This window comes from Panthera onca, chromosome C1, assembly GCF_046562875.1.
Source record: "Panthera onca isolate mPanOnc1 chromosome C1, mPanOnc1 haplotype 2, whole genome shotgun sequence".
Taxonomy (NCBI): domain Eukaryota; kingdom Metazoa; phylum Chordata; class Mammalia; order Carnivora; family Felidae; genus Panthera; species Panthera onca.
Window position 1 is genome coordinate 81,755,619 of NC_138346.1, and position 24,619 is coordinate 81,780,237.

The window sequence follows — 24,619 nt, forward strand, 5'->3', positions numbered from 1 at the left end:
TAGAGATATTTAATCTAGCTTTTTTAAGTGCCGGAAGCACAATACAAGAGAGAATTTTACCTTATACCCACCCAATCCATTATCTTCCTCTGAAAATACAAAATACCCACGGAGTACCATGGACTTTATTCTTAACAACATTCACTAGGAAAAAGTAGGATCATGATTCAACCACTCATACCAGCTTATCCAAATCTTGAAAATATTAGGATGATAAATCTTGCATTTATACCAGGTATTCTGCTAAGCACTCAGAAAACAATAAATAAGAGACACAATGTCTGTACTCACATACATTACTGGGGCCAAAAACTCAATTTGAGATGTGTCTGCCAAGGGTTAATACAATCATCTTAGAGAGGAGGAAAAACAATGGGCTTTAGATTCAGAAAGGGCACCCAGAATAAAATTCTGGTTCTCCTTTTTGTTTTGTTTTACAGGATCAGCATTTTTTAAAAGTTGTTTAAATTCCAGTTAGGTAACATACAACATAATAGTTTCAGCTGTACAACATAGTGATTCAACACTTCCATACAACACCCAGTGCTCATCACACCATCATCTATTTCACCCATACTTCACCTACCTCCATGCTGGTAACCATCAATTTGTTCTCTATAGTTAAGAGTCTGTTTCTTGGTTTATCTCTTTCCACCCCCACCTTCCCCCCGCTTTGCTCATTTGTTTTGTTTCTTAAATGCCACATATGAGTGAAATTATATGCTGTTTGTCTTTCTCTTATTTCAGTTAGCATAATACTCTCTAGCTCCATCTATGTCATTGCAAATGGCCAGATTTCATTCTTTTTTATGGCTGAGTAATATTCCTGTGTGTATGTATATAAAGAAGGAGATATAGAGATATATATGTATACACATATATATATATACACACACACACACATACACACCCCTCCAATCTTTATCCATTCATCAGTTGATGGACATGGAGGCTGTTGCTGTAATTTGGCTATTGTTGATAATGCTGCTATAAACACCAGTGTGCATGTATCCCTTCAAATCAGTATTTTTGTATCCTTTGGGTAAACACCTAGTAGTGCAATTGCTGGATTGTAGCGGAGTTCCATTTTTAACTTTTTGAGGAAGCTCCATACTATTTTCCGGAGTGGCTGTACCAGTTTGCACGCACACCAACAGTGCAAGAAGGTTCTCCTTTCTCCACATCCTTGCCAATACTTGTTTCTTCTATTGTGGATTTTAGCCATTATAATAGGCGTGAGGTGATACCTCATTATAGTTTTGACTTGCATTTTCCTAATGCTGAGTGACAGTGAGCATCTTTCCATGTGTCTGTTGGCCATCTGTATAGTCTTCTTTGAAAAAAATGTCTACTCATGTCTTTGGTCCATTTTTAAGCTGGATTATTTGTTTTTGGGTGTTGAGTTTTATAAATTCTTTATAGATTTTGGATACTAACCCTTTATCAGATATGTCATTTGCAAATATCTTCTCCCATTCCACAGGCTGCCTTCTAGTTTTGTTGACTGTTCCCTTCACTGTGCAGAAGCTTTTTATTTTGATGCTTTTTTTTTTTTTTTGAAGTTTGCTTTTGTTTTCCTTGCCTCAGGAGACACATCTAGAAAGAAGGTGCTACAGCTGATGTCAAAGAAGTTGCCTGTGTTCTCATTTAGTATTTTTATGCTTTCAGGTCTCACATTTAGGTCGTTAATCCATTTTGAACTTATTTTTGTGTATAGTGTAAGAACATGGTCCAGTTTTCCCAACACCATTTGCTGAAGAGACTCTTTTTCCCATTGGATATTCTTTCCTGATTTGCCAAAGATTAATTGACCATATAGTTGTGGGCTCATTTCTGGGTTTTCTATTCAGTTCCATTGATCTATGTTTCTATTTTTACACCAGTACCATACCGCTTTGATTATTACAGCTTTGTATTATAACTTAAAGTCTCAACTGTGATGCCTCCAGTTTGCTTTTCTTTTTCAAGGTTGCTTTGGTTATTTGGGGTCTTCTGTGCTTCCACACAAATTTTAGGATTGTCTTTTCTAGCTCTGTGAAAAATGCTGATGGTATTTTGATAGGATTTTGATAGATATTTTGATAGGATTGTATTCAATGTGTACATTGTTTTGGGTAGTACAGACATTTTAACAATATTTGTTCTTCCAATCCATGAGCATGGAATGTCTTTTCATTTCTTAGTGTCATCTTCAATTTCTTATGAAAATTACAAATTGTTTCTACATTTACTAGCCACATAACCCCATTTGTCAATAAGATAAGTGAGGCTTAGAGCCATGTAGATAAATTTCTTAAGCTGTTGTGGGGATTGGGTATAATTACATAAAGTACCTTTCACTTAGATGGCATTAAAGAAATGTTAAGTGTCTGCTTCCCCTCATGTATCTTCCTTCCCAGTTCTTCAGATATCATTAGCAGGAGAACAGAGATAAGATCAAGAGATATAACTGTCCAGCTCCATTCCATACTAGCTGGACCAAATCTGGTAAATAGTGTTGAGTTCTATGCACTAATTTCTAAACGGGATTCAGGAATTATCTTTCTTGCAACCAAATGAAAAGTTGGAATGAATGACGGACAAGGTTCCTTCCCCTTCTAGGATTTTATGATTTCTATGGAAGGATATTAATGAAGAATTCCAGTTATACCATAAAAAGTCATATGTAATACAGTATTCCCATATTTCAGATCCCTGCTATAATGTTTACAAGGATAACTTTAAAAATCTCATCGTAGGATCAAAACTTCACAGAAATGAATATTTCATTTCTAAGCATAAGGCTGTACATTTTGTAGGCTAAAGATGGTTTTTTCTACTATATACAACCTGACAAAATAATATCTAAAAACAGTGCTAACATTAAAATATTGTTATTATGGAAATCAACCTTAAAGCTAATCATGAGTTAATACGGGGCAATAAGTGTTCAATGGGTAGAAAATAGTCTAATCAATTTTAAAGGCAACTTTCTAAATGTGATTCCAATGTTAAGAAAAAAAACCTAAAAAAACCCTTCCCAAGTAATAGCTTTTCAGCTGCATTTTTGTCAAAGACACAAGTTTACATCTTTTTTGAGAAGGCTTTGATGACACTAGAGGAGAAGGTTAAGAACTCCACATGAACAAGATTAAAAAGCTTAGATGATTGGGAATTGGAAAATGTACTCCTTTTAAAAAGAATCCAGATGGGTTTGCCATGTTTTATTGAACTATTTAGACAAATGGTAGGAACCTAATAAATATATGCTAACTGATTAAATTTGAGAGTATCCTTCACATAGGTGAAATAATTGTTGCCCAGTTTGTACCCACAAATGATTTTTAGGAGGGTTATACCAAGTCATTTCGACGTTAAGGTTCTCAAAATACAGAGTAAAAACCCTGAGAGAGGAAAGATCTGAACCACTAAACTTCCATGTATGGTGTTTCTGCTGTGCATTACATTTCACTTTGTACCTTTCAGGCGTTAAGGGAGATGCATATGGGACACATATTCTCATTATTTGATAAAAGGAAACTCTTCCTGGTATTTAATTCTCAAACTAATGGGCACTATGTGTTATACAGAGAGCACCAAACAACATATGGATAATGCCTGAAATTTGTTTCAAAGAGCTGCAGAGGCATCCTTCAATTGGCCATTTCTTAAAAAAAAAAAAAAAAAAAAAAAAAAAAAAAAAGCCAAGGGCATATATTAATTCTATAGAGGTATTTCTGCTATCAGGGAGGCAAATGAGAGAGATTATTTTCTTTTCCATGGAAGCAGGGGGTCTTTAAATTTGAGAGAAAGATACAAGTGGACTGAAGTTCTGCAGGGAAGCTGTGGGCGCACAGGTGTTTGGTACTGTTAACGAGCAATTCCACTGGCAGAACTACATAGACATAAACCAAGCAGCAACAAAGGCTGGGCATGGAAGACATTGTTTTTATGTTCCATATCCTTGCTTGCTTTGCCGAACCCATTTCTTTTAATAACCAATCAAAGCTCTCATAATAGAAATCTAGGCTGGAATGTCCAACAGCTGGCTAAGAATCCATTATTCTACATTCGTTGAGTGGAGGAATGTTTCATGCCGAGCATGCATTCTCTAATATGTGGCATACACAACTCAACTGAGAAAATTTAGCTTTCAGGGTCAGCATACAGGCGATGGCTAGGACTTTTGACTTCATTTAGTCTCAGCTGACATAAAAAAGGGACCATAAAAATAAAGCGTTCATACAGATGTCCTTCTCATTTGAACCTCTCTGTATAAATTCTAACATAAGAGAATGTCTATACCAAAACAGAAATCTTCGGCAATAAATTCATTTGGATATGTGTGCATGCATATATGCACACCCACATACATACATGTACGTATGTGCTTCTACACAAACATAGATCTATTTTATTGAATGACTTGACTGTTTAAGTGCTAATTATGTGCCAGGTTGTAAAAGTGTCCCTAGAACTCTGTATAAAAGACTGTATTGCCAATCATGTCAGCTGTTTCCAGGACCCATATTGTTATCTTTCAGTTGGGAGATCTTCAGGATATAGAATTGTTACTATACATTTGGCTTGTCATCTTTCTTCTGTGCTAGGGCTTAATGTCACTGACCATTGTTTATAGAGCTCCCACTAGCTCAACTTTATTCTCGATTCTACAGCTAAAAATATATCACACAAGTAAAGGACATGTTCGTGGGTTTCATTCTGAAAACAGGAGGGCATTTAAAAAAACAACAATAAACTATGTGCTTTGGCAAAAGACTATCATGCTGACTTTTGCATAGTCACAAAATTCAGGACAGATTATTCAAAGAACTCTCTGGAAGCTGACAAGCTTATAAAAGCAATCCTAATAAAAAATTTCTGCATTCTGCATATATAACAAAGTTACAGCATGTCACTTGCTCTATAAATTGTCACTATTACCGCTTGGAGCAGAAGGAAATGTACATATATAAAGATATATATGTGCATAATTTCATATTCCCAGAGGAAACTGAAAAATTATGTGCATTAAATAGTGTTTTAATTGCAACAAGAAAAACTGCATTTAAGCAGTGGTTCATAATCCCACAAGGATAAAGTCAAGTGTAAATGCTGTCTAGTATAATGGGGGAAGAATGGCCTTTGTAGGCACGCAGGCCTGGGTGCAAGTTCTGATTCTGTCACTTGTTTGATCTACTCTAACAAACCCCTCTATTTCTCTGAGACTGTTTCCCTCTCAGTAAAATAGAGATATTAAATATCTGTTTTGCAGAAAGTCATGAAAATTGAAGGAAAAGAAATAAGTCCCTACCCATTGCTGTTTTTGTCAAATTATTAAATCAGTTGGAAAGCTAAAAGTAGAAATTTAAGGTTGGTTCTTCTATGGATGACACACTGGAAAATATTAAGATCATGCAACACCTACTCAACACTGAAATTCAATACACGTTTTACAGCTATCAAATTCTATGATTGTCTGAGCATATATGAGAGAAGTTTGTAAAATTCCCCTGAAGAACAATTTTAGGAAAACTACCCTAGAACACACGTGGCACAATGGGCCTAAGTTGAGCATTTCATTTGTCTGTTTTCTGATAAATCTGTATTCTTTGTGCTTACATAAGATGCAATGGTTCTTACAAAGTCTGCTTTAAAAAGCAACAAGTTCTGTGCTCTCACATGCATCCTTACCCATACTGACAACTCCTCTTTAAAGGCCTAGTTCCAATATTTCTCATTCATTTAACCTTACCGTGTCTGTTCCAGACCATGGGTTAGACTCTACTCTGAAAAAAGCTTGGGTTTGTCTGGGCACATAAGACCATATCCTTTCTTGCTTAGCACTGGGTTGGGCACAACAAGTTTTAGTCCTTACTTGTAAATAAGCTAAAAGTTTCTAAAGGTCTCACACAACTGTAGGCATTACCAATAAAAATAAATTGAAAAAAGAAAAAAAAGCGGTGTCTGGGTGGCTCAGTGGGTTAAGCGTCCGACTTCAGTTCAGGTCATGATCTCACGGTTCGTGAGTCTGAGCTGCACGTTGGGTTCTGTGCTGACAGCTCAGCCTGGAGCAGGTTTCAGATTCTGTGTCTCTCTCTCTGCACCGCACCCCCCCCCCCCACTAGTGCTCTCTCAGAAATAAACATTAAAAACTTTTTAAAAAGTTTTCATTTTCTCTACCAATAGAACTTCCATTTCAATTGTTTGTGTAGATTTTAGGTTAACCATGTGGAGATTGTAAGAACTCTATTTTCAGCAACTGAAGGTCTACCCAACTACAACCTAGTCTATTTACATGTTGTTCAACACACACTATGTCAGGCTTTAAAAATGCTATGACCATCTTCCCAAGCTATCCTCACAGGATGGAAGGGAAGTGAACCCTGCCGGGTTTCACCTTTTGCCCCTTGAGACCCAACCTCCATCCCTCTCCATGCTGCTCTGTGCCTTAGGAAGCCAAGTTATGAAGACCACTCACAGTTTTTTTTTTCCCCATGGGCTTCTAATTTGGTTTGGCTAATGGCAGAAACTGGGAGGTTGGAGAATGGGAAGAGACTGAGACTGGGGTACCTGTTCCCTGACTCACTCCCTGCCTGGTTATTATCACATCCCTCAGTTCCTGTCAGGTGGCCAACTCCAGAGCTACCTTCTCCTGGGTTCTGACAGCCATTCTCTCTCCTTGTCCTATAAGCCTACATAACAGAAATAACTCTTCTCTGTTGCTAACTCTGGCGTCTGGTACTATCTCCTGCTGGTTTTCCCAAAGCTAGCCATACCATTATAAATAACCTCCTATCAATTCACCAGACTGAATATACCCTTGAATGTGCCATCTGCCTGTCTGGTGTCTGACTGAGCCTTGAATCTAGTCTTAAAATACCAAGAGTCACTTTGGACCAAAGTATCATGGCTTATTGTTATAGCAGACTTATAGTAGGAACAGCTGTAGTGAATAAACAGTACTGCTTTACTAGGAGAACATAAGAGCGAATATTACTGTTGGCTTATAGTAAAGCAACAATTGAATTTATGCTATAAACCAATCGAGGTAAGAACAAAGGCTTTCGAAAGAAAATGGGAATATTAAATAGATAAATCTAGCTGAAGAATATGTTACAATCTCATGCAAATATCACAAACCCATCAAAATTCAGCTTTTTCTGCTCCTACCATCACTGAAGAATATCATTAAACAAACAGAGGGATAGGGGCACTTGTGTGGCTCAGTCCGTTAAGCGTCCTCCTCTTGAGTTCAGCCCAGGTCATGTTCTCATGGTTTGCGGGCTCAAGCCTGGAGCTGTTAGCCCAGAGCCTCCTCGGGATTCTTTCTCTCTGCCCCTCCTCTGCTCAAGTGTGTGTATGCAGGCTCTCAGAAATGAATTTTTTTAAAAATTTAAAAAATAAGTAAGCAGAGGATAGGCAAAATTCTTGAACTTCAATCAAGAAGCTGAGAAAAAAGAACACACGTTGTTATGGACACAGTACTGAAGCCCACTGAAGCCTTAGTACATTCAGGTTTCAGTATAGTACCTCCTATTGCATTGTAGCACCTGTAAATATCTACACAGAAATTTAAGTGTACTTGAGTATAATAAATCCACTATAAACTGGAATCCCATATTAATGTAATGGTGCTTTGCCCTATAGTCTCCTTCCTAAGATCTTACATTTTGAGAAACAACACTAATTTTTACGTGACTATGTTTTCTTGAAATGCCCCCTTTGGTTAGGCATCTGGTAACCTCTCATTTTCTGTGGTACCAAACCTTCCTACTGGAATAATGTTCCTGGTAGCCTCATTTGCCCAGAAAAGCCCTTTACTTCACCTCCCAAGGTTACTCATACCCACCTTTCTTAATTTTCTTTCCCCCTCCTTTTCTTCCATTCCCTCCTACCCTCAACTCAAGGACAACTGAAAGAGGGTGGAGGAAAAGTTCAGCTCAAAATGTACACGGAGATCTCATCCATATTCTGTACCAATTTACAGACCATAAAACTCCTTACTGGCAGAGAAAGTGTTCTGTGATAATGCCTAAAATAGTCCCTTTTACCTTGTACTTAAAGCACACCTTGAATGTAGATTTTAAAACAGTGGCATGCAACAACAAAGTCAAAAAGGCCAAAAAAGGGAGTCTTTTCTAGTTCCCTTTTGTTAGTGGATCCAAAGACTCCCTTCACTGAAAGCATCTTAAGGGGAAGACTAGCTTAGGGATGTGGTAAGGATAGCACCTGAAAAGTGAAGAACTGAGTAAGCACCCATGACCCTACTTACTACTCAGTACACCGGAACATGGAGCCCACTGTAATTGATGCTGAGCTCACACTATTGGTGGCAGATTATTTCTAGTCCAGAGTTGCAGTTCTGGGTTTTTGTTCGCCACTGTGGGTAATAACCACTCTAGCAGTAAGTACAGTGCCTGCATTTCAGGTTTATCACTCCTTGGTAACCCCCCCCCCCCCCGCAATGCACACAGCACCCACTATGACTGCCTCATACTGTTCGCACAGGGCAGACAGCTAATAGGTGTTGAAAAAATGCTTGACTAAGGTTGACTTCACACATTCATTCAATTTGCAAAGTCCATATCCTTGACGTTGAGGCAGACCGATTTCCACTTACCCTCTAGTGTCAGGGTTTGGGCAGCAGGCTGCTACCCCAAGTCATGGCTGTGCAGACTCAAATTAGCACACTATATACCACATGACTGATTGTCAAATAACTTTCCCATCGAAAACTAATTAATCTTCCCCATACATCTTGTTAGGTAGATTTAGTACTGTCTCCTGGAAAGAAGGCTGAGAAGTATCATCTTCACTGCCCTTCCTGAGATATGCATGGGGGGTGGGGAAGGGGGGGGGTTCACCCTTGCACCCACAGAGACACAAGTCTATGCACAGACTGCCCGCAGAGTCCAGACCTGTGAACTGCCCAGAGCAGAATGACAGCATGGGCTCCTTGCCACACTTCACCCGGGCTGTTGCTGTGCGACAGATTTCAAGTCTCTGATCAGTTCCCTGGAGCACGAATACAGCAAATATTTCCACCTTCTCTATTATCAGCCTTCCGACTTTGCCAAAGAGAACCAGGATTGGCTATTTAAAAGGGCAAAGCAAGCTTCAACCACGAGAACCATGTCCTTTTTCCTCCATGGGTTCCTCTTCCTCATCCCACCTTCTAGCTGAGGACCTGCCCTGAGTTTCATGCTCTTATGTAATTCCTATTTACCTTCCTATAGTGTGTTAATAGTACTACTCTCCTTGGGGACCGCCTTCACTCGCACAATTCCCATTCCTTGTCAACTTCTAAATCAAGTCTATCCCTGACCTGAGGAGGTTGGGTTACCAACTATAATTTTCTCCCATTTTTATAGAGCATGACTTGGAGTAGATGACTATTTCATTTAGGGAATAACTACTCTGGATAGACATTAAAACATTCTCTATTGCTATAGTAATTAAAACAGCATAGTATTTGCACATGAGTAGTTAGACAAATGGAACAGCAAATCCAGAAATACACTCAAATACACATGGGAGTCTGTTATTATCTGTTATTATCCTAATTTCTCTAATGTGCTTAAAATTTTCCATAATAAAATTTTCTTAAGGTACCAGAACAAAATATGAGTGACTTCCTTGGAGGGGGGATAGGCCTTTCCATTTGTAATTCAAAACTCAGAAAGTATAAAATTAAAGTTTGATACATTCAATTACATTAAATAAGTTATGTGTGACCAAAAGATAGTATGACTCGAGAAACAAGTAACAACCTGGAAAAAATTTTTTTTCAACTTATGTCACAGACAAAACAATGGATAATCTCGCTAATATGGAAAGAGCTACTAGAAATCAATAAGAAAATTATCAGCAACCTAACAGAAAAATAAGCAAAGAACATTAACAGCCTTTTCATAGAAAAATAAACAAAATGGTCTTTAAACACCAGGAGAAAAGTTAAGCATCTTTTCAAATAAGAGAAATGAGAACCAAAAGTATACTTTAAACTTTCAGATTTTGACTAGTCTCATATAAAAATGTATTCTAATTCTGTGTTTTAAGGAGACCATGGGAAACCAGTTATTTGCATACATTGATTGTGGAAAGATGACCCCTTAGAAACAATTTGGTAACATTATTAAACTTTTAAATGTATTTACCCTTTACCCAAAATCTCACTTCTTGGAATTTCTTCAAAAGATGGCTTGTACACATGCACAATGATACACTGTCATCAGAGTCATAGCAGCACTATAATAGCAAAGGATTGGAAACAATCTGTGTCCATCAAAAAGAGTGTGTATGTGTGTGTGTGTGTGCGTGTTTAAAACTCTACATACACAATGGAATAGAACACAGCAAAGACGTTCCCTGTATGATGCTGTGAAAAAGCCCTAGGATACAGATTATATATACATATATATCTGAATGGAGAAAGATATAGAGATATGAATATCACGTTATTTTTGTGTGTTAGAGAGAAAACAATAAAAATTACTATATGGGGGTGCCTGCGTGGCTCAGTTCGTTAAGCATCAGACTCTTGATCTCAGCCCAGGTCATGATCTCATGGGTTTATGAGGTTGAGCCCCACGTCAGCCTCTGTGCTGACAGCATGGATCCTGCTTGGGATTCTCTGTCTCCGTTTCTCTCTGCCCCTCCCCTGCTCATGTGCTCGCCCTTGCGCGTGCACGCTCTCTCTCTCTCAAAAATAGATAAATAAACTTAAAGAATTACCATATGCATTTACTTATATATGCATAAATACACTCAGTAACAATATACAGGAAACTAATAGGAGCAGTGAACTGTAGGTGAAGGAACAGGGTAAAAAATAGTATAAGGGGTGCCTGGGTGGTTCAGTCAGTTAAGTGCCCACCTTCGGCTTGGGTCATGATCTCACGGTTCATGGGTTTGAGACCCACATCGGGCTCTGCAAGTGCAGAGCCTGCTTCAGATCCTCTGTCTCCCTCTCTGTCCCTCCCCCACTCGAGCTGTCTAAAATAAATAAACATTAAAAAAATAGTAAGAGGGGGCAAAAGTAGGAAGAAGACTTCTCAGAGTATACCCCATTTTATTGGTTTGTTTTTTTTACCCACATAAATCATAAAAGACTCAAAATTTAAATTCAAACAAAGAATTCTTTTGGCTCTATAGTTTATGATTGAGTACCTACCATCTAGTTAAAGCTCAATAGTTCTACTGGACCAGGGGCTTGGAAAAGCCAAAGATGAGATGACACAAAGTAGCATTTTTTATTTGGCTTTGAAGTGTATCATGTGATGGTAGGGATGTGGACATCAGAGAATTCACCAACCTGATTACATTTTACAGATTTCATCAGTAAAGTCTCCCCGAGACCTTAGTAAGAACACAGTCACAGTGATCTGTAAGAACAGAAAAAAATAGGTAAGATAGATAAACATGTAGAAAGCACTGCCTTCCTGCAGAAGAGAAACATGCTATCCATTTGAGTATGTTGTGGTTGTTGAGTATAAGCAACACATCTTCTGCACAATAGTCCAATAGGGGCTAATGTTTCCATCTCCAAAGTCCATTTCTATTTTGCCCCTACTCTAGACCCTAGATTCCATGTTTAGAATGATTTAGCTAAACCATATGTAGAAGATAGTTACCCATCTTTTAAGATTAAAAACATACAATTGCCATGAAAAGTATCTGACCCACACAAGATAACTAAATTATTAACATGATATATAATTTTGACAAACGCAAAACAAAATGTTTTTATATACTTATTAGTCCAGGTTGTTTGGCTGCCCGTAAGTGAACAATTTCTGTTAGGTTCCTTGAAATATTAGAAATAGCTCATCCCCATGACTCCGTTAGAGGTTCTGAGATTCCAGATTTCAGGCTTTCAAGTAGAAAAGAGGCAGCAGCCTGGGAACCCTTTCTTTCAGTCCCTAGCATCAAGTCTTCATGGTAAGAGGGGGCTATGACTCGCTTCCATAGGAAAGGAAGCAATGGTTCCTTGTGCACCTAAAGCAAGGGGCAGATTCCTGCTCTTTGGCTGAGTGACAAGCTAAATATTTTTCTATACCTGGTCTATTTCTCAGGATTTCCATTTCCTTACACGTAATCAAGCGTTAAAAGTTAGTGCAAGCATTGGACAAGTCACTTAATCTCCTTGTGCCTCAGTTTCCTCATTGTAAAAAGGAGATAAACAATAACGACCTCAAGTGAGTGACTTAATATGTCTCAAACACTTAGAATAATGTCTGGAAGATAGTATGAACTTACGAACTCAAATATTAGCTATCCACCTGTAACATCTTAGAGGCGAGTTTGAAACTCTCTCTTTAGGGCCAGGGCTACCTCCTGAGAAGTTATAGAACACACCCCCTGCCACCATTTCCTTAGACTAATTAGCTGCACTACAAATGGAAATTACTTTCATAACTTAAGCTTTACTAGTGTCGAATGATTTACATAATCCTGTAGCTAGGAGGTCCCAGAACTGCATTCCTTTCTTTGGCAAATTTGTATACCTTCCTCCAAAGGTAGTATTTGTTCATCACGTCTGGTGTAAGAAATGACTTCAGGCTAGGGTTAGGTGGAGAATGCCAATCCCTTTCCCCTCCCTCTGTGCAAAAGCTTGAAACCCCAGGGACCAGAGGAAGACACTGCCCACAGATAAGGGCAGAACCAAGTAGCCCATGGCTTGTTGGTTTAGAAGAGACCCCCCAAGTGGGGCCTACTTACATATGAGAGAGAGGTATTGCACCTCTGAGCCTCTGCCCTCCATCACAAGGGGATACTAAATTGTCACACTCTGGAAGCAAATGGAAGAAGAGTATTTATCATCAGTAGTTTAAATGTGTGCTTCTCTCACTCCTACACAATCCAAACAGGACAGCAAAAGAACTGGGAATCCACACCTAGGAAGAGACCATCTAGAATGTTACAAAAACGCTCCCCAAATCATTTGGTCTTAGGGAAAAAAATGGAATCAAACTCTGTGTCCCTGATGGGCAAAGGGAGAAGGAACATTTTCCTGGCTAAAAGTTTCAAAAGTACACCTTTGCCACACTTGAAATTTTCACCCATTATTTCCTTATAGTCATTTAAAATGCACATTAATTTCATCAATAACCTAACTTAAACACTCTAAATGGACTTACTACATTTATTTAGTTATTCAATCAATATTTATGGAGCACCTTGGTTCACAGCCATTGCATCAGTGCTTAAAATAAAGTTCCTTCTCTCAGAGAGCCGATTTTCCAGCGACTGGCTGGTTTTCTCCATGTGTCCCCCTGCAGGATGACTTCCTTTTCCAAGCTGACATCTGTTGAAGGCTATGGGTGTCAGGTACCTATAACACCATTAGTTCATTTAGTTCTTACAGCATCCCTGTAAGGTGGGCACTGTTGTCCTCCCCACTTGACAATGAATTTAAAGTTTAAAGAGAGGATAAGTAACTTGCTCAAGACTACAAAGTAAGTCATAGATAGAATTTAAATTGGGCTCCAATTCCAAACGCCTCCATTTCGGTCCCCACCCTAGAGTACTTTCAAAACTTCTCAAAGACAGCTTGCTATGATGGATTTCTGGTTTGAAATTGGTCTCCTTCTGCATTTTCCCTGTTTGGTATGCTAGGATTCTTCTCTTTTTCTGTACATTGCCTTTCTAGCATCTAGAAAACGATCATTTAAAAGCAAGGGTATCAAGTCATGGGACCATGGCAGAGCAGGCTAAGAAATAACAGCCAATTATACATAAATATTTAAATATATGCACTACACTCCACTTAGTGCATTATTCAGATTCTGGGCTAACACAAAAGTTTCCAGAACTTACCAGCTGCTTCCTTTTGTGATCTCAATGATTCTCACCCAAACAAGACTCAAAGGACCCATTTGCCAAATCAGCTTCCTCGTATTTACACCTTGTCATTGATGTCATTCTCCTTTTCTGCCAACCCTAAACTGACTAGAGAGGAGAATTTGAATTCTCTCTCTCAAATTGTTTCCTTTCTCTTTCCCCAAACCTTGCATTTTTTTCTTCCCCTAAAACTCCCTAAGCCCAAGGCAGAGTCCAGTGAAGTGAGTGTGATTAAGCAAATTAAGAACCGGCCCAGGGAGCTGCTCTAATTGCTCTAATCAGGGGTACTTTCCTGGTCCTGCTCATGGGAGGCCTGGCTGGCCTAGAACATTCACTGTCTGTCTGTGGGTGGCATGTCAGCAGATGGCAATCACTGCTGCTATTTTTCCAGGTTAATATGAGATTAAGTTTGGGGCTTTGGACCCTAATTATTCTTCTCAGTGATTTCGTTTAATTGGTCTACCGAAAAACACTTGGCTAATCCCTCAATGCCACACAAGCCCATGCAGCCATTTGGACCAGGTGGTCAGATTCTTCAATGGGGAGAAGAACGTGGGCACAAAGGGAAGGGGTCCTATCTCCCTCTCTTACCAAATTCAAGCTCCCTGAAGGCAGGCCTAGTCTAGTCTTTCATCTCCAGCAATGGGCTTGGCACAGAGCAGGGCTCCAAATGTTTGCTGACTATTGTGAAATGAAGAAAGGAGATGTGAAAGGCACATTTTAAGGAGCATTTTATGAGACAATGGATTTAACAAGGGGGAAAAAAAAACTTGCACAGGGGATATGCACGTTATATACTACACTTAGAATGTAGAGAAGACATGGCCAGTTCTCAGGACATACTTTACAGCAACATCTGATTTCTGACCATTAACCCCAAACAGTTAAAGGTTCAAGTCTATATAAGAGATAGAGGTTGATATACAGAAGTATCAAACTGACATCAAATCAGGAGCTTCCGTGAGGAGAAAGCAGTGGCAAGAATAATCAATATTCCAATGAGCTTGATTTGGCTATGAAATCCTTCAAGGAAAATTCCAGAACCGCAGGAATCTAATAGCTAAATGAGGGCTACTAGGTGGTTGTGTATTTAAATATTGCTACCCCTGCTTAGGCTTTTTGCTTAACTTTCTATAGCTTTTGGCAATGGTAGCTCATGAAGGACAGTTGGGAGAGCTGTCATAAGAATTCCTTTAGGCCTGGGTTCACTGGGCCTGCAGGACAAATCTAAGAAAATGTGGCAATGTTCTGCAGCTGCAGCATGGTCACATAATGTATTCCTCACTTATCTGGCTTCCTTTCATGTGGGTAATTATGTTGAGTATTGGATTAGAAGTGTTATGTTTTGACTTAATCAATCCACATTTATTTTGGAGGTTTTTCTTAGCTGAGAAAGTAGTCATCAAATAAACTTTTAAAATGGAAAATTCATACATATATATATACACGTATCTGCAGACAAAAATATATACACATTTAAAATTCATTTTAGTCATTTTTATTTCATTTTATTTTTTTATGCATTTAATAAGCATTCTTGAACACCTACTGTGCACCATATGAGGAACCAGAAATAAAAATTTAAGACATGGTCCATGCTCTAAAGTGGTTTGAATAGAGTGATGAAGGCAGTCCGTGTACAAACAGCAAACATGCACCAGTTGCTATGGAAACAATGGATTATAGAGTGTTACTAACTCTACCACCATCACTTTTCTAAAATGCTAGTGATTCCTATAGCTTGTAGTAGGTAGGGAAGCATATTATTTATGCTGAAACCACGCAGGGAGGATGCCAGAAATAAGCAAATCTGAAAAGAACAGATCTAACACATTTAGTTTGGCCAGGTAGAGGAAATGCCTCAGGAAAAATGTTTCCTCTTAAAAAAAAAAAAAAAAAAAAAAAAAGCAGCCTGGGTGAGACTTTCCACAGATATCCCCAGAATAAATGAAAGGGTGCACTTAGGTTTGCAGCCTATTATGTTGATGCTCTGTTTCCATATCCTAAACTAGGGATTGGATAGCCTGGTACTTTGAGGATTTCCAACACTTAAGAGCTCCCATGTCCCCAATTCTTGGCTCAGAAATTTCACCTGCCAGGGGCACCCGGGTTTTTCAGTCAGTTAAGAACCCAACTTCAGCTCAGGTCATGATCTCATGGTTCATGGGTTCGAGCCCCACGCCGGGCTGTGTGCTGACAGCTCAGAGCCTGGAGCCTGCTTCTGATTCTGTGTCTGCCCCTCCTGCACTCACGCTCTGTCTCTTGCTCTCTCTCAAAAATGAATAAACATTCAAAAAAGAAACAAAAAGAAATTTCACCAGCCAACAAGTTCATTTCTTCCAGAAGCATCAGGTACACACTAAGTCAAGTTTGGAGGCAGGGAAATCAAGTTTTACTGATCACCAGCTTACACACTTCAAATTAAATCTCCAGTGTAGTGAAAGGTATCCTGCATTCTCCTGCCCCCTGAGAGTTTATACCTTATCTCCTGAAGTTCACCTTATCTTCCTGAAGTTATTCCAGTTATTTAAAAAAAAAAAGGTATCTTCCCTGATGATTCAAAGTGAAGTAATTTTCACTTCCATGAAGAAGTATTCGCCCTCCACTTAAGGCGTCCCAAGCATGCCAAGTTTTTAAAAGGCTATGCTGACTAAGGACTGACTGCCAGCCTCATTATGACTGGTCCCAGAACAGAGTTCTACCTTCAGTTAATCTTCAAAAGAGTATCTCACCCAGATAACTTATTTACTCTGCTTCTAAGATCTTCCACACCCATTTTAAATCCTTAGAATTTCAGTCTTGTTTTGGGAGGATGCCAGAATTTCAAGTATCCTCTGATAATTAAGTGACCTCTTCTGCCAGCACCCAAAAATGATTGGCTCTTGGAATTTTGACCTCCAATATTTTCCATTTAACAAATCCACACGAACTACCTAATATGTGATCAGCACTGTGATAACCACTGTAAAGTTGCACTGGAATTAAATTTTAAGTTTAAGAAAAATCTTTGACCTAAAGAACTGGCCAGACTAGATATCACACATGAAATGACTGCAGTGAGTACAGGGTCAAGTGCTATAGGAGGAGACAGTAAGGAATAATAATACCCTACTATTAAAAATAATAATAATAATAATACCCTACTATTATTTAAGAACAAAAATGAAAAATGAAGAGTCCCTAATTAGATAAAGTGCATTCACCTATAATTCTTTTTTTGATTGTTACAACTGCATGGTGAGGTAGGCAAAGGAGATATTAACCCCATTTTACAGATGAGGTAACTGAGACCCAAAGAGGTCAAGGGGGTTGGCCAAGGACATCTTGCGAATAAGTGGGAGAATTCCAGGATTGTAGTTCTAGTGTGTTCTCCCTGTTGTGTGGTTTTGCTGCCACACCATGCTGCCACCTTGCTGAGTACCATGGGAGGGAGAAGACGGAGCATGGAAGGACCAGAAGGGTGAGTTATAGGCAACAGAAAGGATGAAGGGTCTTTATGGGGAAAACAAGACAGACAGAGATGGGCAAAGAGCATGACCACAGGTTTGGAGGCAGAGACTGGGGGAAATAATGACTTACCAAAATAGAATGTATATTAAAACGAAGTGGGGAATAGGGTTTGAGAGGAAATTAAATAATCATGGATCTTTCAGAAAGTTGGTATCATGAGCTGAGTTTTGGTCTTTCAAACAATGCGGTTATTTTGGCGGGGAGACTGACATGATCAATGCAGAGGTTGAGAAAGTTGATATACTTTTTGTATAGTACAGGGTTGGGGGGGGGTGCGGCAAAGAGTCTGGGTTTCTGGAATCCAGGCGGGGGTGGGGGAAGGGCTAGCATCGTGAAATGTTGACGTGGGTATACTTCACAGAATTCATCGCCCACGTTCATTTGCACATCACTGAACAACAGCAAAGCTAAAAATACTCTGGTTACAAGCAACAGGGTATATAAAAGAGAAGAATGATTGGTGCTTTCAAGTTTATGATGGATTAAGCCATTTTAGGTTGGTTGACTTAAAATTTGTAAAATACACTGTCTTCAGGTTTGACAAAGGTAAAATCACCCGCTTTTTTTAGGCCTTGCATTAATGAGACTTTCTGCATTTTGTCAGCCTGTTATCAAATTGGAATGGAGGTGGCCCCACAGGACGGCTGGAGTTCTGACAGATTAAGGGGATTTGAGCGGGGTAGGGGGAACTCTGGGTCCCTCACCTACACTTAAATGAGAATAGGTCAGATTTTGTAAAACTGCATTTATTAGACTAGATTACAACATTTCATATGCGTGAAAGGTTCCATAGATTAAAACATCTGAAAAGCCACGGATCTAGTCTAATGTCACCCCAAACAGAGGAAGAAGCAGAGATAGGCCCTTGAAGGGCTTTGTTCAAGGTCACAGGGCAAGGAAGACCACCTGAGGGACATTTTTGTATAGCAAAGAAACTTCAGTCAACAAAATGAAAAGGCAACCTCCCAACCTGCAGCATGGGAAAAAACACTCAGAAAGCAATGTCTCCTAAGGGATTAATATCCAAAATACAGAACTCATACAACTCAATAGCGAAACACCAAATAATACAATTAAAAAATTGGATCATTAGGGAAATACAAGTCAAACTGTAATGACATATCACCTCACACCTGTCAGAATGGCTGTCATCAAAAAAGACAAGACACAAGTATTGGTGAGGATGTGGAGAAAGGAGAACCTTGTCCACTGTTGGTGGGAATATAAATTGGCTCAGCCACTATGGAAAACAGTATGAAGGTTCCTCAAAAAATTAAATGGAACTCCCATATGATCCAGCAATCCTACTTCTAGGAATACATTCAAAAGAAATGAAATCATGATCTCAAAGAGATATCTGTACTCCCATGTTTACTGCAGCATTCTTCACCACAGCCAAGATCTGGAAACACCCAAAGTGCCCATCAATGGATGAATGAATTAAAGAAAGTATGGTATTCATTTCCTTGGCATATACGTATGGAATATTATTCACCCATAAAAAAGGAACCCCTGATATTTGTGACAACATGAATGAAAGTGGAGGTGCATTATACTAAGCGAAATAAGCCAGAAACAGAGAGACAAATCCTGTATGCCATCACTTATAGGTAGAATTGAAAAAAGTCAAAATCATAGAGTAGAATGGTGGTTGCCAGGGGCTGGGGCATAGAGGAAATGGGGCACTAACTTCCACTTCTAAGAGAAATAAGTTTTGGCACTGTGACGTGGAGCATGATGACCATAGTTGATAATGCTGTATTGCATATTTAAAATTTGCTAAGAGTAAATTTTAAGCGTTTTTGCCAAAAAAAAAAAAAAAAGGGGGGGGGGTGCAACCCTGTGAGGTCAAGATGGAGGTGTTAACTGACGGAATTGTGGTAATCGTTTCACAATGCATACGTATATGTATCAGATCCTCACGTTGTACAGCTTCACACAATTTTGTCAATTTTATAGACAATTACATTTGCCGATTTTACCTCAGTCAAGCTGGGGGTGAGGGAGAAGAATTGGGGCCACTGAGAACTCAGAAAACAAAATCATTTCACAGCCTTTGACACCCAGGCTTCCCTCCAGGCCCGTTCATGTGCCTGCAGCAGAGCCGGTCCCCAATGCCCTAAGCGGGCCAGCCCAGGCAGCCAAGGGCCGCCATGGGGAAACACATGGCCAGGCTGGGCCCAAGCAGCAGGAGCTGGTTTCAGTGGGAAGCCTCCCACCAACAAATGAAACATAAGGTGCTTCTAGTCAGAAAAGGGTCTGCTCAACACTCTTCTCCAACTCATTCATTTTTCAATATTTGCTTACTTCTCCTTTTCCCTCACTTTAGTCCCCTTTTGAAGACCATCTAAGGTCGACCCCCCCCCCCACCCCATACTACAACAAAAAACCAACCAACCCACCAGCACCACCCAAAAAAAAAAGCCACCTTGAGAAAGAGAAGATAAAGAAGTGCTGCAGGTTTGGAATTTTCACTGTTTCCAAAGAATTATGACCCAGAAGCAGAGAATCATTAAACCCGCTGGTTTCACTTGTACAACAGCACATAACGCCGTACCGGAGACCGCGCTGCCCGCTGAATCAGGAAGTTTAGAGGGAGAAGGCCTGGCAGAGCCCCTTGTAAATCTGTCTTTTTGTATTCTAATCATAAAAAAGTATTCCCCTCACTTTCTCACACAGGGCCTAACGTCACCTTAACAGTGTTTATCAAGACAGACAAAGTGTCTTCACCAAAGCTAGAACATTTGTCTTCTTTGACAGCAAATGCTGATTAAATCTTCCCAGAGAAAAGTTAGGCAGACCAGAATCCACCTTCTTGCCAGGTACAAAGGGACGGACTACAATTCTGGTGTGTCCTCTCCTGTTCTCCTTGTCAGGAAAAATAAATAAAGGTGATAGAATTTGGTAGAAAAGGTCTCCTGAAGATACAGCTCTCTCCGTTTTAACTTAGGTTCAACTATTTCTTGCCAGCTTTGTGAATTATCTCAGCTAACTAGAAGAACCCCTAAAGGAACCATGCTACGGACTGTAAACTGAGGAAAACCCAAGCACACACAGATGGCATACACACCGGCCATTGCCAGATGAGCCTTTTCCCTCGCGGGGCCATTTCAGGGTGGATCCCAAGGGGACTATGACTTCGCTTCCGATGACATTAGTGGTGAAAGAGGCTGTGAGTTACGAATTAACAGCTCTCTGTGAACTGATTAACTCTTCCATATTCAGAACGCCCACTTAAAAAACAACAACAACAAAAAAAACAAATCCAACTCACCTTTCCAGGACTCACCAACGTGGCAAACAGAAACACACCCGGTTGGAAATCCAGGGAAGAGAATCATGTCTGTGGCCTATATGCTGATCTGAGCAATAAAGCCTGTTTTGTTTTGTTTTTAATCACCCTTGTCAGAAATAGAAAATCTCCTTAAAATATGGGACACAGCTCTCTGTGCTTCATGAGCAATTCTACACAAAAGCTGTAGACCTCACAACACAATGTGGTCATCGGCACCATCAGCTCACCGACAGTCATTCAGATGGTGGACTTGGTGAAATCTCTCCTGGGGCCTTTGTAACTCATCTGCATAATTGCAGAGCTTTCTAATCCCTGTCGCAGAGCTGTAATTGTGTCAGGATAAAGTAAGGGTCTCTGATCCCCGGCCTCGTAACCGGAGGCACAAACCTCCCATTCAATTATTCCTGAACGATGGCACTTAAGCATAACTGTGGGAAAGGGAAGCAGGCCCCCCAGCACGTACTTCTCTCTTTTGCCTGCCACTAGTGGAGGAGTCTGACTTCAGTGGGCACAGCCAGAATGCTCTTTCCTGACCTCCAACCTTGGGTATTTACCAACTGGCTAATGAAGAAACAGTAAGTAACCTCCTGCCCACTGTAGAGCCAGACAAGAATGAAAACGGATAGATGTACACTTTTATTCTAGAGCTGGAGAAGGAAAGTAATTTCCATCCCACTGAGCTCTAAAGCGCTGCCTTTCATCCCACTGGGGAAGGTGTGAAGCCTGCTTTGTCCAGACTGGCCTGGCCTTTGATGGATTTATTGACCAGACCTACTGGCTGGAGGAAGTGTAGGGACACACCTTTTGTTGAGAAAGAAGAACGTACACCACCAACAGGCTTCCAGGACCTCATAAAACAGTCGTTCGGCTTAGAAGATCAGGTCTCCTATGTATCAGTATCGGGAGGAAAGCATTAAAGGCATTTCTCAAGTTTAAAGGAAAACAAAATTTCAAAAGCAAGGTGAGTTAGCTGCCAGTGTTTGTCAAATTGCTGGGGATGCGGAGTCTAACTCTGACAGACTGCTCTGTGAACAGGGTATAGCTTCTGCATAACTTCATCAGTTATGTTATTTGTCATGGGCTAAAGGACATGACACATAGGGAGCACGGTGTAGTCTCATCTGGGAAGGGCAGGAGAGGGCGAGATGATCAGAAACTGTGAATTAATTTTGCGCTGATCCCTAGATCCCAGCGGTGACAAGATGCCTTCTACTATTTTACAATTTCAATAAAGCTCTGACATTACTACATGGCAACAAAGGGAAGAACAAGGAACAGCTGCCTATATGCTGCATTCTGCATAAAAGGCTATGCTGGAAGCCTAATTGCTTCTCAGCCGGAGTATTTAAGTCTCTAGCCCCCAGTGGAACACAAGTCATTCTCAAGGTGTGGTATGTTCTGCATTTAACTGGAGTCGGGGAACCCTCGTTCTGATCCTGAGCTTAGGTTCTCATCACCACTGGTAGGAACCGATTAACCTCAACAAGCTGCTTAAGTCCTCAGAGTCTCCACTTCCTCATCTGTAAATCATGACAGTGCACTTTAAATTTCAGGACAGTAGTGAGAAGGAAATAAGGGACAGTGAAAATTAAGTGAATTAACTATAGTTAAGTACTCAATAAATGTTAGTTCCCTTCCAATTTTTGTTTTTCCACTTTTGATTGTGGCAGCAGAGAAATTCTTGGAGGAAGGAGACAGAGCCAGGTAGTGTAAGAAGTTGACACTCTTTGAGCTTTCTTGCTGCTGGGGCAGCAGATTTAGCTGAACCACTATCGGTCCTGTAAACAGTCTCTGTGTACCACCTACTGAAGTCTCTCGTGACAGGGAAAGCACAATAAAGTGCCCAACAGGCGAGAGATTAGTTCAGAGCATTAGCCATCTATCCCAACCCCTTGTGGACCCCACGGCAAAGCTTCCTGCTACTGACTCCCAAAATGTCCACCCTCTAAGCCAAAAAGCAAGGCATGAGCGATCTCACTGCCATTGGTCATTTACATCCATTTCCTATATAAAAAGCAATGCTACTGACTCCCCAAAAAATGAAGTGAAGAAGAGTAAGAGACAGGAGGAAATGGCCAGATGAAAGAACAATGAAGGTGCCCGATTACAACAAACATCACTTTCCTGCCAGGACACCAACAACAGGATCCCAGCCAGCTTTGTAAGTTGCGATCTCAGCCAGCTGGCTACATATCTGATGGAAAGAGAGGCCCAACAGTAGAAAAACAAAAACTCTTTCCCACCAAATGGGGAGTGGTCAGAAAGGCATGGGAGGAAAACCACATTGTGGTGTCCCAGATTTATTCTGTCTACACGGCACAGAATGCATCTACATAGCTCACATGGTTGGGGGCCGTTTCTCTAACTACCGATGCTGCCGATTCCACCTGCAATCTAAAAACCAGGCTGTACATCTGCTGCCTCATCTCTCCACATGTAATAACCGAAACACTATTTTTCACGCTCCAGAAAAATGCAAACACAGCTCTACTGATCCACTTCAAATCTCCAAACAATTCAACTGAGGATGAAAATCAAGGAAACATTTCAAAGCAAAGAGCGTTGGGTGTCTCAAGGCATGGGGATAGGTGGTGTGTGTATAGGGGAAGGTCTCTTTTTAGTAGAGTTACTGTTGGTTTCAAGGACAGGTGCTACCCTAATTTTAAAGTTTGTCAGATATGCATCCTATATGACTGGTGATATCCTTTAGGGTTATAATATTACCACCTTCTGTAGAATCCACGGGTTGGCTGTCATGCTAGGATGTAGGTGACTATCAGACAAGTCCCGTCAATCATTTCTACTTACCTGATTAGACTAAATGCCCCTCCAAAGTAAAAAATCAGACATAGTTTGGAAGTCTGTGAGTCAACTAATTAAGGTAAGGGCAAAAAATCAATAGTTAACATGACCAAGTACAAGTCACACGTCTGACAGGCAGGAAGTTACAGTGGCAGACAGAGGGGCCTAGGCACACGAGGGTCCGGAATCTAGGCACCAGCCACTTAACAATAGAGTCTTTATTCCTTTCTTTGAATGCTTTCCCATTCTTCCTAAAACTAATCATTAACTCCTCGAAGGATCCTTGAAGGTAAGGACCCTGCATTCCCTTTCAATTCTCTGGTCTTTACTGGAGCTGATGGGGGAGGGACCTGAGGGGAAGGAGTCAGAGATCTCAGACCACTCAGTTGCACACCAAACTCACTAAACTCAGTTGCACACCCTCACGTGCTGCATCAACTCAGACTTGAAACCCCGCTTCCCGGAGAACAGCTTTGCCCCTTATGAACCCACATGTGGTGGAGTAGCTTTTGTGACTCACAATGACTGGTCTGAATATCCTGCTGCTGACACCTTAATGCAAGGAGCCATATGGAAAATGAGGCAGAAATGAGAAAAAGGGGAAAAGAGTAGAAAAACTGAGCCTGCCAGCTATAAAGCAGGGAGCTGGGGTGCAGACCTGCAATTCAGAATGGAGAGGGGTAATCACAGTGCTGTGGGCTCTCACACAGATCATTGGTTTTTACTGTAGATATGGGAAAGAAACCACAGAGCAAATATCAGCTGTAGAGAATTTTCTTCTTAAACCAGTACAACCCACTACACTTCAGCACCAATGGCTCCACAGTTTTTATACCTTAAATAGTGGAGAACAGCTTTGAAAAAAAATATTTTTTTCTTAATTGAAAACCTTTCCCTGGAATTCACATGACCTTTCTCGAGTCCCCCTTTTCCCATCCCCCGTCTCTTCCACCCCCTCCACACACAACAACAGGCTTGAGGATATAGACTCTACTTCCCCTCCCCCCCCCCAAAAAAAAAAACACATAGGTCCGGGAGTGGGGTGAGCCTTCACATAAGAAATGAGAAAAACAGGATTCCTTTCCTTGAGTTATAAAAACTGAAAGGTACGAGGAATTTTATAGACCCAGAAAGTGATGAAATGAAGAGAAAGACATCAAGTCTACCCAAAAGGTGATAAAATATTTT

General features: G+C 40.3%; 1 protein-coding gene across 9 annotated transcripts in view; it reads right to left on the reverse strand.

The window, feature by feature from the left end:
* The window catches only part of LYPD6B (LY6/PLAUR domain containing 6B), a 174,102-nt gene that overhangs the window by 14,413 nt on the left and 135,070 nt on the right, over positions 1–24,619 (reverse strand). For 4 of the 9 annotated variants that reach the window (XM_060626447.3, XM_060626449.3, XM_060626448.3 and 1 more), the window contains one exon: positions 11,297–11,366. The exons of 2 other annotated variants lie outside the window; for them this stretch is intronic. The gene's annotated coding sequence lies outside the window, so the exon portion shown is untranslated. Of the gene's footprint in view, positions 1–11,155; positions 11,230–11,296; positions 11,367–13,800; positions 13,944–20,608; positions 20,970–24,619 lie in introns of those variants that run through there. 3 more of the 9 variants (XM_060626452.3, XM_060626453.3, XM_060626456.3) reach the window with 3 other exon arrangements.